At 33.8% G+C, this 16,064-nt stretch overlaps 1 protein-coding gene across 1 annotated transcript in view; it reads right to left on the bottom strand.

Annotated features, from left to right (window-relative positions):
* DPH6 (diphthamine biosynthesis 6) overlaps positions 1-16,064 on the bottom strand; it is a 195,876-nt gene that overhangs the window by 22,662 nt on the left and 157,150 nt on the right. The window lies entirely within an intron of this gene.

Genomic DNA, 16,064 nt, shown 5'->3' with positions numbered 1-16,064 from the left:
GGATGAAGCTTGGGGATGATCAAGCAAGTCACCTCAAACACCAGATCAAAACACCCGTAGGAGCTTTAAGATCATGAAACAGATTAATGAAATTAATGTGATTAATTCCAAACATGCAGAAATGTTTAGCCTTTAGGAGGAGATAAAAGATTCATATCTGGTCAAAGGCTCTTTATCAAATGAGCTAACATGGAATTGTCACTTTGCAAATTTAACACAACTAGTAAAACTAACAAGTATTGCTGCAGGAACACCAGCAGTTGTTTTACAAAATACTTGTTAAGGATTATAGTGTGTCGGTGAGTCTGTTTTCTTGCCATGGTGAACATGTGGCAGAAGGGCTGTTCCCTGAGAACCGTATCAAGAGCTCTAGTGCTGAATCTGATCATCCAAGAAGCAAAATGTACTGTCCCCAATTTCCTGTATTGCAATTTAACTTGCAACTATATGAAAATTAAGTAGAGTTGTTTAGTTCCTATATAATTTAGCCTTTTCAAGAAAAATTATTCACCTCCCATCAGTTTCCTGTGAGGTAATGGATGGCAAATAATAGATGAGATATGGTCTGTGAAGTACAATATCAGCAGTAAAAGGATAAAATTTGCTTTCTCTGTCTTGGTATGGTCTCTCCAAGTGGTACATTGAAAAATGAGTTTGGAGACCCTTGAGCAGCTATTGCCATGCTGTTTCCACTTTATGAATAGACAAAACACTTCCAATGCAGCACTCTGAAAACTAAGAAGAAGCCAAGATGAGTTTGCAAAGTTGCAATCAGATGCGAATAACATTTTAGATGAAAACTGAAGTATAAGTCTTTTTAGATACACTTCATAATACTAGAAACTTAAAATGGTCTCTAAAAACACTGAGTCTGAATCCTAGCTTGGAAGAAAATACCTGAAATTTCCTAAAACGTCAGGAAGAGAGCAACTTGCAGGCTGCCTAGGGAAATATTGAATGCATGAAAAACCCAGAACATTTTAAGTAGTTCAGCAAGACAAAGGTAAAAAGAAAACCTTAGTACTTAAGCTAAATATAAGCACAAAAGGGCTTTTATTTACCTACATAAAATAATAGTCAAAACAGCATGAAAGAAAAGAAGCCTATACTTCAGAATATCTTCTCTAAGATGATACTAGGATCAGCTGACTGACAAGGGGAAACTTTTCTTGGAAGAGACTAGAGAGCAGGAGTATATTCATGTGCATATATATATGTGTTTCCTAAACACACACATATATATTAATATATAATTTTTTAAACTTGTAAGACTGTTCCTACCCCTTCATGTCTAGTCTAATATTCCAAGCTGGGATAAATCAAGCTGACTCATAATGATAACAACATGAAAAATTATCATAATTTCAGCATCTTTTAAAATACCTGGCTTCACATTTTTTTCCAGTAGAGTCATTAAAAATTAAATTTCTATCAGTAATTTCAAGTAAAATGCTTTAAATAATATTTAAGCTTTAGTAATAGCCATATCTTAAAGTTGTACATTTTAGGTCTGTACATGTTATTTTACTGTAGCGTCATAATGAACAAGAAGTTTTGAATTAAAATATCTGGAATATTGACAGCAAAGAAATTGCTGTAGATTATCATAAGTCTTTTAAAGGAAGAAAATGGTGCAGTCTAAATCAAGTTTCTCCCAGCATCTACTCTTATCTATCTACCTAAATGCATACTCTATCTCTGCATCAAGCCAGGCAATTGAATGTCAGCATTCATTAAATTTTACAAAAAACGTATCATACAGACATAAGCAGCACAGAAATCCCCTCACAATATGTTTCTAAACAAGAAAAGGAGAATATTTTATGCACATTACTGTGGCATGGAAACTGATAATTTTGATAAAAATCAATTACGCAAAATACTTCAGTTACACAGAATGTGTTTCTATATAAATTTTATACATATATTTCTAGATATAAATTGTTCTTATGTGGAAAATGAAAAATTTTTACATTTAATTTTATTTCTTGATCCTCATTTCTGATTTAATGTAGTTATCAGTCCTCTGATTATTTAATACTCGGTTCTTCTGGCCTGATAAAATTAGTTACACGATTTTTATTGTTTCCCAGTCTTTTTATGGGACTACCTTTATTAGGAGAATTTCAGTGTGAGCTGCAGTTTAGAAAAGCAGATAAACATTAAATACGTGGATTAGGTATGTGCATATGTATCGAACTGGTGCCACATTTGCTAGTGCAATTTTCTATAACATTATTTCTATAACATTAATTTATATGTCTTAAAAATAAATACTATTTCAAATTAGTCAATTTACATGGTACATGCACACATACATAAAGAATTATCATGTTGTACATGTTACTGCTGTAGTTTGCCCATTATTTTACAGCTTTTTCCCTGTTGATGCCAGTATAATTTAATAAAGGATAACATGGTATTTCCTACAGCTCCCAAATACTTTCTGAAGTGTTCAGTTTTCTTTTTTAATCCGAAAGGCTTCCTGAAAAGTATGTAATAATAATTAATAAAAAAGCATGTAATAATTTCATGTCCTAGGGAAATAATCTGGGTTTACATTACAAACCACATTAATTTTGCGTTTTGAGTGTTTTGCAGTACCTAAAGCATAAGTATTTCTAATCATACCATCTTGCTGTTCCTAACTGATAACATGTGGTTTAGTATAGGAACTGTGTGAGTAATAACATTATTTCTCAGTTTATTTTATATAAAGTAAAAGGCTAAGTTATCACTGCTATGAGTCAAATTTGTGTACCATGAAGTAAATGTACAGAGGCTACTTCATGTTCTGTTTTCAAACTGAAAAGCTGATGCAATAACAAGAACCCAGGAAAAAGTCATGCATTTATTTCCTCTTTCTTCTCCTATTTTGCCAAATTTTAAAATGTATGTAACTATATCATGGAATCAACAGGAAAGAATGGTATTCTGTGCAGGACAAAGCCCTGAATAAACATACACCAAGCCCAGGGTAGGACTGCTCTTATAAAAGGGAAGACGGAACACCATTCGTAAAACATGAATAAATGAAAGGTGATTTGAATTCATGAAACATTCTTGGTGTTTAAACATAACATAGTTAGGAGGCCACAAGTTTTCTGTGGAATCTCTTGATCTTGGACAAACATGTACTGAACTCATGGACAAACTGCTCAAGGTCAGTGACAGAGGGGACAACAATGTAAACCTACTCAAGCAATGACAGTGAGCACTTCATATGGCACTGAGACATTCTCTTTAACAGAAAAAAAGCCCATTATTACAAATTAAAAATGAAGTAGCTGTGCTGTATAATGAAAGGTGACACTGTTTTTGTAATGTTTCAACAAATCAAACTCAAATTTTTGACTTTATCATGCAACCTCTGGTCCATCATAATCACTGACTCGAATAACGCTTTAAAACAAAGTTCCAGTTTGCTTACAAATCCTGATATCAACACAAAGCTGAACTACTCTTCTGAATCAAAGCTGTGCTGCTCTGGCCACTGACTCTACCTCTACCTTAAATGGAGGCCAGCTGTCTCCATGCAGAATCCAATGGCACTAAACAGCACTCTGCACTTCTCAGGGAACACATCAGTACTTCACAGTATCAGGAAGCTAAAATTTTGTTCTGTTTTGTTTTCCAATCTCTTTATTCCTTTTGTGAATATAAACCTGTTCTTTTGTCAAATATTGACAACAAACAACAGGGTGGATGTATTGCATTGTCCATGCCCTGTGTGGACTGTGTGTGGTCTATCAAGTTTCTTTTTTTTCATGCCATTATTTTCCTTCTGCAGAGCAGACAAAGCAACATATTAGTGGCTCCTGATTTAATAAATAACACCCAGTAGAATCCAAGCTGTGAATTTCTGTACACATGTTTTTGCTTACTACTTCTCGCTACCAACTGTATTTTCAGCACAGAATAATACGTTTTTAAAACAGAAGCTTTGGCTTTATAATCCTGCTTGCTATACTCTGGTTTGTGTCAGTCACATCTCCTTTTTCTGGATCAAGAAACTATAGACTGCAGCCTCTTGATTTTTGGCTCACTGTGCCTGCCTTCAAGTTTTACTCTTGTATTTCATGACTCAGGGCTGAGACATGATTCGTGTGGTCCATAATAAGGGATGAATGGAAGTTAAAAGTAAGGACAAAACCAGGAAACCAAGTGGAAGAGCATAAAAGATCAAGCAAGTGGAGTACTTCAAGATGATGTCTCATATTTTCTATCATCCCTATTGAAAAAGACTCATTAAATTGCGCCTTTGAACTGGGTCAGCTGTGCTTGAGTTTTTTCCCAGTGATGTTAATAACATAATTTCTGTTAATTTCAATAGGTTTGGATTTCATTCCACCTAAAACCCAAAAGAACAGTTGCTAATGACATTTGACTTGATTTTCATAGCTCAGATTCTTAGCATTTGCTGAAACAAGTTTGAGTTGTTTTATCTGTCTTGACAAATTAAACATCAGAGCAGAGACCATCCTTCAGATGAACTAGAAACTGCAGTCCCTCACTAGAATTATTCTGGTGTAAATGGGCCAAAGTCTTGCCTCTCATTCCATGGCTTCTTCTGGCTGTCTGTATGATGCTATTCCCATCAGCTCTTGGACAGGTTTCCTTTGTGTACCAGAATTATAAACCAATCTTCCTATGTTTGGGCAATCATATGTAAGTCTTAGTGTCTTGCAGAAAGTGTAATGTTTGCTTTTTCTCCTAAATGATAATGTGGGAGGCATGACTGGATATTTTCAAAATGCATCTTGAAATGATTAAAATAATCAAATGAGGTTTCTAGCCAGCTCAGAGCTAAAACTATACAATGTCTTAGAGGAGATCTATTACAGTGTGACATGAATGCACCTTGGAATTGATAGTCTTGTTATTATAATTGACTGGGAATGAGTATGCTTTAAGTTATGAGAACTCCTGAAAAGCTTTTCAGCCTCTCTGCGGTATATTCACAAAAAGTGAAATGTAAAACCCATGAAAAAATGCAAAATAATATTGCAAGCAATGTGCTTAACTCCTGCCTAAAACCAAAGTGTTCCTTTCAATCCATACTTGCCAAAGACATTTTTGAGATGCATCCTATGCTAAACTTATTACAGAATTAATTTCTGTGGTGAGGAAGTATTATGCAGCACAGTTTCTATCAAAATGAAATTTTCACATGCTTTACAAGTTTGCAAAACTCCTGCATAAAGTATTCTGAAACAAGTTAAGCCAAAAATGAAAAGAAATACTTTTGATGAAAGCACTGTTAAACAGCTGAGGTTTCTGTTTCCAAATGTTTAAAGGATCAAAAGTTTATGTGCTTTGCATACTACTACAGATAATCACAAGAAGAGAAAATAATAAGAAAACAAAATATAAAAAAGCCTCATCTAAAGATAGAAATTCTTATTATTTTTATTGCTGTTATACTTTGGGTGACCCAAATACTTGATTAAATCACAGCAAGTAAGTTATGCTACATGATATAATACAAAAGAATTCAAAGCACATTCACTCCATGTAGTTAATGTACAGAAAAAAAAAAAAAAGAGTAATCAGCTAAATTAGAATATATTTATCTTCATGTATATAACTATTGAAAATGTCTTAGGCTGGATTCTGTTTGTTCTTTTCATAAAAGCTTGGAAATGAAAAAATCTCTGAACTATTTTAAAATTATGATGTTATGGCCATTAGAAGAGCAATCTCAAAAGATACTTATCTCAGGCTCCTTTCTGGAGCAAGACTTCATGTACTTCAACAAACTATTCTTCTTTTTCAGGGGTCTACTTAACTGTTCTCACTATTGCACTGCCTCTAAAGAGAAGCTCATTTCGAGAGGTGCTGAGAATCTGTAATTTAAGCCAGGAACCTCATGAAAATAAAGCCCTCTAATTCTGCTATCCTGTATGAAGTTACAAAATCAATTCTTCTGTGCCACAAACAGGAACTTGTTTGTACATCTCAAACAAATTTACATACACAGCAACAGTAAATGGATGTGATATAGCTGTGATATATTTAATAGTAAAATAGGTGAGATACTCTGATTTTTCTTACACCTAATTTCTCCCAGTTATCTGGCATAGTAACTCATACATTCCTGGCAGAATGATTAAAATAAGTCAGGACTCTGTAAATTCCAGAAACAACAGCTTCATAATACTTTTTTTTCCCCTTCCAGCAATACTTGTATTAGGTGAATAAACTTTGATTTTCAAAGTTCCTAAAGTCTTTATGTCCTAATAAGCAAAAGTTTTGAACGAAGTTTTGAAGTTGTCTAGGGGTTTTATAGTTTAAAATTTTATCTTGCAGATTATTTAAAAATTATTTTAGAAAACCTACTAAACCCCAGTCAAATTAGTATCTAGCCCCCATATCAAATGATATAACCAGCATGCTTAAATGAGGAAAACATAACTTTTTCCTATAGAATATATGAAATTACAGATGATATAAATATTGAACTTTATAACAGGATTCCTCATACTCAGATGTCTCAATCATTATCAAATGAATTAGACTCTGGAGGCACACTGGCTTTAGACTCATGATCATAGGAAATACTCTAGCTATATAACATCCCAATAATAATTCTAATTCTTAACTGTGAGTTCTGTTAAGTTAAAGAGATGGAAAGAAGACAGTGCAAATGTGCAAACTGAAGAGAAATGAGTTAAAAAAAACCCATCAAAAGCAAAGAGTCCAGACACTTGTAAAGAAACATTTCTCTTTCAAAGATATGCTCTGATAGGAAAAACCTGATTGTTGGTTTCACTAATTATTATTCAAGTAGGTAGTGGGAGCAATCAATTATAAGTGTGTGGGGTATTAATGACAGACGGAAAGAACCAGTATTTTTTCTTTCTGAATCTGCAGTTAAACGACACTACTTTTGGCCAATTCATTGTAATTAAGTAATAATCTACAGTTATAGAATAATTTTGGGAGGGAATCACAGACTAACTCTGGGGGGTAAGGCTCTCTGAAAACCATATAGCCCAATCTCCCTGATGATCAGAGCAAGAGTAACTTTGGACATTGGACCAGTTTTCCAAGGGCCTTGTGCTGTCAGGTTTTCAGGATCTCCAAGGTAGAACTGTTACAGCCTGTGGGTTTCACTCTTTTGAAGAAAAAATCAATCCTTGTGTCCAACTGGAATATCTCCTGCTGCAACTCGTAATGGTTGCTTCTTATCCTGGTGTAGTTCGCCTCCGAAAAAATCCTCTCCTTCTCTGCACTGTCTGTTTAAGGAAAGGGAAGACTGCAATTTGCTTCATCCATAGGTGGAACCTTCTTCTCTAGTTGGAACTAAACCCGTTCCTTTGGTACTTTTTCCTCTGTTCTATGTCCCAGTCACAAGACCTTTTACTACAGTGGCTCTTTTTTGGACTTTCTCCAGTTTGGTGATATCCTTCTGTGATAATCCTATCTTAGGCCAGCTGACATCCCTCCATCTACTGGCTACACTTGCCATTCAGAAATAATGTAGAAAAAGAAGAAATTTTCTAGTTTACTACCATGGAAAAGATTACTTTTCCAAAGTCAATACTTTAAACTTAAGAGTGCAAGTAGAAGAAACATGACTAAAGGGACTGTATTACAAATGTGCTTTCAGTGTTAATGAATTAGAGCTACTAATTGGATTTTAACCCAGCTGATATCATGCATTACTTGTAAAGGCTGAGAAAAATCCAAAGCAAGTTAAAAAAAATGCAGATTTTTCCTTGCTTGTTTTATTAAGGATTGAAATTACTCACTAATACATAATAACTTTATGTTGTTTTCAACACAAATTTATCCAAAATTTAAGAATAGGCTATTGGGAACACAACTACATATATTATGGAAAGTCTAATTGCATGAAGTGTGACAATGTCAAAATACTTTCTTTTGATGGTTAGTTACAGCTGTGTTCCTGGATTATAAGTTACAGTGCAGATGGCAAAACATGAAAACAACCTTCCTTTCCACTTTTTCATGGTGAAATGGAATCATTATACCAGAGAAGTCAAATGAAACCCCAAGCCCAATTTGTGAGCAGCTGAAGTGGTTGAACAAAATTACAATACTTTCATAGATTCTAAACACAGTTTTTATATATTTGCTTCTACCTCAGAGTATAACTTTGAGAGGATTTTCGTAAACAAAGAAACGGTCCTTTACAAATGCATGCTGAAAATATTTTAAACATAAATCTGATTTATGACCTTTTTAAAATTTAGACAAAAATTATGAAGCGGTATCCTTCAGACCATTTTCCAGTCATAACTTTTTCCAGAATTCAAAAGATTGCAATCTAATAATAATAATGAAAAAATCCAGATCCACATTTTAGCAGTCTGGGAAAAAACCCAAAAAACCAAAAAAACAACCAACTAAAAAAACCCCCCCAAGAAACAAAACACGAGCAAGAAAGCATTTGTATCTTTTAGTTTGCATAAAAAAACCCAAGGGAATGTGTGCTATTGAGGAATAACAATGAAAACAGTAAGCTGAGTATTGAGGATGAGAGGTTTGGCTGCAAAGTCCAACTTTAAGTATGCACCAGAGGCAGTAAACACAGGAGATTTTTTTGCTCTAACTACCCCTGTAGTGTACAAACAGGCCTTGCTTCCTTACTCTGCCTTCTGTCTTCAGGCCTCCTCTCAATATTGAAAAGAAACAAGTCAGACTATGGAGAAGGGCCAAGGGCAGGGGAAACAACTGGACAATGAACTAAAAAGGCATCTCATCACTTTTCAGTCTGATCAATAAATAATCCTTGTGTCAATGTTGTCTCTGGACTTCAGGAAAGTAAATTCTTTGGCTTCCATTACCCAAATGGACAAATGACAATATATCCAGGCTACTAAATTACACACTGCCTGCAGCATCATCTTCTCATACTGTTAAGTTTCTTCCTGCTTTTGGGGTTTGAAAAAAAACATTATTTTGATTTCTTTTTTAGCTTCACAACTTTATAAACAATTATTCCATGCCATTAGATAACAAAAAAATCATGTCTGTCTCCAAACAAATGGCTGAACTTTTTGGATAACCTCAGAGACTGCTCAGATGTGTTGCTGACAGACTCCTGACTGCTGTATTTGATACCAGATATATTGAACAGATATGTCTGGACAAAGAAAAGAAGATACCACATCCTACTGCTTGCAGAACCAAGGATTTCAACTGACTGGGACTGACACTGGGACAGTTTACAAAAGGACTTTAAGGCATTACCCATTTAACTGTTTACTTATTAGAACCCTTAAAAGTTAGATTTTCAGCAGATGCTTATCTCAAGGAAAAGTCACAAAAAGGAAAGCTCAGCTTGTCTTATGACAGTCAAGGCATCTGACAAAATCTGATAAGGCACCACCAGTGATGTCTACAGTTAACAAAAGGCAGAATCTTACAGAAATAAATTAACTTTGAGATACTGGAGAAGGAATAACTAGAAGAGACATTGGAGAGGAAGTAGAAGACTTTCAAATAAGATTTATGGATGGTTTTTGGCTATCAGTCAGTGCTAGTTCTGACATCTCACCTTTAATTTTTCTATCCAAGAGTTATACAAATTACTGCTCTGAGCAGAACTGATACTTCTCAGAGCAGAGGTTAAGTGACAGAATGAATGACAGTGGTCAGCCAGCCAACCAGTTGGAAATGTAACTCTGTACACAGTTCTTCCTTGCAAAAACCAGTATTTTCTTTCATAGACCTATCTTTTAAGTTTGCTAGACAAAGAGCAAATGGCAAGCATTTTGGTACTGAAGAAGAAATACAAGCTAGTCATGCTAAAGGTCCATCTACTGCAGTATTCTGTTTCAAGCAATAGTCCTAAATAAATATCTAGAATAAATATTAACAAGGGATGCAGCTATGATGTTATACCCAGTTCATTTCGAGCCTACATTTGTTTTAAGCTCAGTGGATTTACTATGTCAGATGTAATTTCATTCATCCAAACACCATCATAGGGTTTTTTTTTTTTTTCATTTGTAAATAAAAAGTAATACAAAGATGGATCTATAAAAATGATGAAAAGTTCTTTAGAAATCAAAGGTCTTTTAATATTTATAGATTTAGAATCATAGAATTGGTACCAAAATGTTGGCATGTTGAAACAGTCTCAGAGAAAAACTTTCTATGTAATTGTAAACTAATCTGCGATGTGCCCTTAAAAAGTGAGTTTGTTACAAATGGTTTCTGGATAGCTAGATAGGTAATATATCCCTCACATATTAAACACCAGGTGATACAAATTTGGCAATGGTTGCAAGGCTTATGTTGTGCTTTTATACCTGTTTTCTGCCAACAAAGCACTAAACAAAGTTCCTCAAGATTAATTTTGTTGTAGTAAGGTGTTTGTACTTTTATGCACTTCTACACAGTTTTACAGACATTTATGCATTATGGACAGACCTTGTACACTTAGACCTGTCAAAAAGATACCATTTTTCTAGAAGGGTATTTATGTGTTCTGATTCCTTGTAGAGCTAATTATCAAATTACCCCTTTTGACTCATTACAGAATAGACTGAGTTCTCATTCCATAAGTTTCTTTACATCTATTCTCTTAAGATCTTGATTGTATACCCTACTGCTTAGCAAATTCGACAAATTCCAATATTTATTGAGTTAACATACTAATTACCATTAAGCAGTAAAGCCTGGATCACTGGTGTCTAGCACCTTCCAAACTGCATGTGTGAGGAAAGCAAATCTGTTTTCAACATGTTAGATCACTTTGGAAATTCTTCTTTATAAACTATCACTTTTTCAACAAAAGGTCTGTTACTTGATAGGTCTGTTCTGTCCTACAGGAGAACTTAAAAAAACCTTAAAACTTAAAAAAAAAAGTGAAAACATAGATGGATAGAGTAACCAATAAATGTTTCTTAGATTTTAGTGGTAGAAATTCTGAAAGACACACCAAGTTGTACACCATACCTTAAAACAACCTTACCAATATATTGATAATCTTCTGTATCAAGGATATAAAGGGTATATTCTCAATCAATCTTAGGTCAAAGAGTTAAAGAATTTATTTCCATTTAAATCTGTAGTCAAGCTTTTTTAGGTACTACTGTGCAATCCATAACCTTTAGAGGTCAGAAGTGGCCTACTCTCATTAAGAGCACTGGCTCTGGTTCCTGGCCTTGGCACTGAGGGGCTGAATTTTTCTCAATCTAGTATCTGTACACTTAAAAAATAACTTTCCCACCCTAAAGGATAGAAGGCCTAAAGCAGGATCTAATATACTTTAGGCTGCCTCACAGGCATAAATCACTTCTCCAGCCAAATTCAGTCGAGAGACAACATTACTATTAAAACAACTCTCCATGTCTTGGATAGCAAACAAAAAATCCTTTCCCATAGTTTCATGTAAGATATTCTGCTAAAAATATGCATCTACAATACCAGCACAACCTTGAAAATAATAGGAAAAGTTTAAAATTTTGGCATTTTAACAGCCATTTAACAAATCATTAATTAATAAATTGCCTTGACTGGATAGTTTGGGTAGCAATGGCAAGATGCCACCTCTGTGGCTCAAGACCAATTTTAGTTACTTTTATCCCTTTAAAATGTCATTTCAAACATATGTCATTTTAAACATACTCACAAATTTTCTGATGTCTTCTGTATATTATAGGCTGATTAATTTTCCAAAGTACTAATAAAACTCTTTTAATTTGTGCTTGAACTATTATACCTGCAAATTATATTTTCTTAACAGAAAACCAAAAAAATTTAAATTTTCCTCTTTCAGGTTCACCATTCTTCTCAAATTTTCCATTGAGAATAAATTAACAGAATTCAACAGAAAACCAAGCTTAAGTTTGCCAGTCTATTTCAGACAGCATCATGGCATTTAAAAGTATTTTTGTTCAGCCAAATGATATATGTTAATCATAACAAATACTTCCATTTAGTTAGTGCCTGCAAAGCTTGAGCTAGTGACTGTAATTTCATTTTTAAAGGGTTTATGTACCTGCTTCATTGTTAGTCAGTAAAGAGTTCTTAATTACTGTTTAGTTTTTACTCACATGAGTAGTTCTCCCCAACTGCTAAGTAAATACCAATTACTCACATGGGAATGTGTAGACCTATGTAGAAATGTGTGAAGGTTAAGATTCCAGTTATCCCCATGGGGAATTTTTTCCCATTGTATAATGGCAAAATCTTAGAGAAAGTTAAGTTGAAATAAATTTCCAGTGCATTTGTAAAAAAAAAAAAAATTAAACTTCAATGAACGCAGACATTCATTGTTGTAAAAATGCACCTTGGTATCTTCAAGTGATCTTCCTCCTCCTTTCTCAGATTTACATTACATAATGCATTCTCTCTGTACTGGAAACTGTGTTTTGGAAAACGTGGAAAATGTGTTGATAATGCCATGTTTGATTAAATAGAATACTTTATATCTTACCAGATGGAAAATCTTTAGTTTCATGCTGCATGCTGTACATGCGTCAGGGTGTTACTCTGGAATTGGAAGGACTCTAGTGCCTAACCACCAGGGCTTCTCTTGCAACCGAAGAAAAAGTCCTATTACAAGTAAGATTTTTTTACAGTTGAGCTGAATTATACTCAGCCAATATTAGATTTTTTAAAAAATATATAGTGTCACTGAAATTTGATAAACTCATAAGTACTAAGGGTCTTTTTAGACCTACACATTTACAGAGCAGAGCCCCTTTAAACACTACTTGCATACTCATTTTAGTGTTGCTACCAGACGGTCTATTCCAGACTGTTTTCTTTTGCCTTTTTTATATTCCCAGTCCATTTTTTCTTTAGTATTTAAAAGGCATTGTGTAATACGGTGTCTGGTGAATGCAGGACCTTCTCTATTCCCAAATAAATATTCAAAAATATTTTGCATACATCTTGTGAACAAGGTTTGTTAAATCATAATGTGATGACTTATAAACATTCATCATTCCAATACAGAAGTATAATCTAGTCAACTGCATGGTATAGCAAATCATCCTGACACATTTATATTAATGCATATTTGAATAAGAATAAGAAAGAAATAGTCAAATTTATGTTAAACACTTCTAAAGGCTTAACAGCATCTTACTAAGTATATATGTCAGCTTAATCTAATCCTCCTACTTCTAATACGTTCTGTGGTCTCAGCACGGTGCCCATAATGCTCTCGCATGTTATGAGGGATTGCCTCTGAGAAGTTCACCATCAGTACTACACTTTGTTCAATAAAACTTCATATCTGGTTTTAGGATGACAGAAAGCTATCTGTCTCCAATTTGCATTACAAACCTTTAGCTTCTTTTGACATCCATAACACCGGCTGTAATAATTTCCAATAACCTGCTACAATATGCTGAGTAGATATATTCCTGGTTCTCATCTTACCATGTCAGGTAACAACACATTTCTAATATTTATTTGGACAATTTTAAATAAATGGCAACTTCTTTATACCAAAACCCCCTGGATTATCTAATCAGAGGCTCATTTGAGAAGGCCTGTGGCAGTATTTGCTCCTTTCGCTCCAATGATTTTAAGTTCTAATCAGAAAAATGCTACCTTTATTTCTTTTCTGTGCTTTTGCTAGAGGAGACAATACATTTCAATTCAAGATCTTGCAAGAGTTATTGAAGACTATTTACTAATCCTATGACATGATAGAAGTCCTCCTGAAATCCACCAACCTAGAACACTATCTCCTTAACCATCTTTCTTGATTTCTGAGCATCATAATTTCTACCTATTCTATTACAGATACATGCCATATGTGTTTAACATTAAAAATATTTGAAGAAAAGCATCTATTATTCCCTGTTACATTATTATTTTCTTCAGTAGAAAATGTATCTGCTGGCAGTTGAAGACCCAAAAGGACAGATCTACTTGTGGGATTAACAATGTCTAACACAAGTCAGAGATCAAACATGTCACTAATGGATCTTCATACAGATGGTTAACAATTTTTACTACCTGAGCTGAATTAATAAATGGCAATTGAAAAACTGGTCTCTCAATATAATTTTCTTTCTGGCAACCACATTAAGGAAACAAAATTTTTTAAAAGTCTGCATATTAGGCCTGCAGGTTTACAAATGAAAAAAGACCCGACACTGTCTCTGGTGAATTAAAACTGGGAAACATGCTAAAGCACACGAACAGTGTCAGTAGTCTTGCCTGTCCAAAATAAAAACTGCCAATACTAACAGAGAAGATAAAACACAGACTATGTCATCTTACTTATGGACACTGTCAATGGGACACTGAAATTAATGGGAATAAAATTTGATACCTCACACAACACTTTTTTAACTGAGAGTTAATACATATGCGTGAGTATATTTTAAATTATGAGAAGTAGAATCACACTACTAGTGCAAAAGACAGTAAAGGACATCATTCACTAATATGCTGCATCATTTTGAAAGCTGATGATGCTTCTTCACTGGAGACTGGATGTCTTACAAAGCTTCAAGAACACATATTACACATTTTACCGGTGCACTTCAATATGTCCTGTCTTAACAATATATTAATAATTAGACTTCTGATTTTGAACCAGAAAAAGTGTGTGGGTGTACATATATATATAGTCTTCTAATAGATAGAAATTATCAGCAAGACATCCTTCAGCAACAACCACTTTGAGAAATTATTTTTAAATATATATCACACTTATTCTTCCATTGCATGAACTTTCTAAGAAGAAAAATTTCATTTTAAAATTCTTCATCAGTGAATTAGTGTTCCTTGTAAATTTAATGTATTCTATATATTCTACAGATTTGCAAGCATGTATTTCTTACCAGTGGGGATAATGATAAAATTGGTATAATGACAGGAATTATTATGACAGTGCAGAGATCTGAACACAACAGGAATGAATATATGACAATCATACAAATCTTTCTACGTCTATGCTATTGGTAGTATAAAATGAATGGAACTGAATCAAATTTTTATGTGCACAATTAATACATTATATTGAGAAATATATTTTATAAAGCAGATGAAATTTGTTTGGAAGTAATTATTCTATGGCCTGAGAAATATCACAAAGAAATCAGGCGAAACAGTAATGTTAATCCCATGCCAGAAACATGTTTTATCAGGTTTCTTTTTAGTTCTAAACAAGATGTAGTAAAAACAACAACATTCTGTCAGACTATATGTTCATTCCTTGCTTCCTGGATTAAATATGCTTATTCTATGCCACATTTTTATAGCTTTCAATTCCTGTACTTTAAATCTATTAAACAATGTCAAGTTGAATTTTCTTCAAAAACTGCTGCAGGTTAAGAAAAAAAATAGGACAGTAGAATATTTGAGGGCTAACATTTATGTCAGCTAATTAATATGGATCAGTTGTAGTCTGCAAGGATTTTTAAAGTGCATGCATGTTTGAGATAAATATAGACTAAGGATCTGATTTTGTTTCCTTTTGATAACAAAGTTTTTACTGATTTCAATACAATATGGTCTACCAGTCTTGTAAGTCTGAAAGATAAAATAAGCTTTTGTGTTCTTGCATAATGTTAGCTGTCTGAAATAGAGAACAGCCCAAAATGCTTACGTCTACAACGTAAGAAATAAATTGCAGTTTAATATTATATTTATTTCTCTGTATTCTCTTTACTTGGTTAAGGGCATGAGATTCTGGAAAAAATAAACATTGGAGGAAAACCCAACAAATTTGTTTGGATAGCAAGTTCTATTTAAAGAAGTTAGTTAAAAATTTGTCCATGTTCAAAGCCAGTCACCCTCTGTTCCAGAGGATAAACCACCATTTCCTTATTTTAATTATCTTTCCTCATTAATATTTCATTATTTATTCTCAAAAGAGTTCCTGCTAGAAGACAGAAATTGGTTATTTGAACATGGTTCTAGACTGTGACAAAAAGAGGCTACCAAATGCACAACTGTTCAAACCCTTTTAAGCAAAAGATTCATTCTCTCTACACTGAAATCTAAGGTGGCCATATTTCTATTGCATGGAAACTCAGGATAACTAGAGCAAGATCATATAATCCTACCTACTACTCAAAATCAGATGTGAGATTAGAACAAAAGTAATCCAGAACTTT

Source organism: Sylvia atricapilla, chromosome 6 (assembly GCF_009819655.1).
Source record: "Sylvia atricapilla isolate bSylAtr1 chromosome 6, bSylAtr1.pri, whole genome shotgun sequence".
In the NCBI taxonomy this organism is placed as follows: Eukaryota; Metazoa; Chordata; class Aves; order Passeriformes; family Sylviidae; genus Sylvia; species Sylvia atricapilla.
This window is presented reverse-complemented; position numbering and strand designations above follow the sequence as displayed.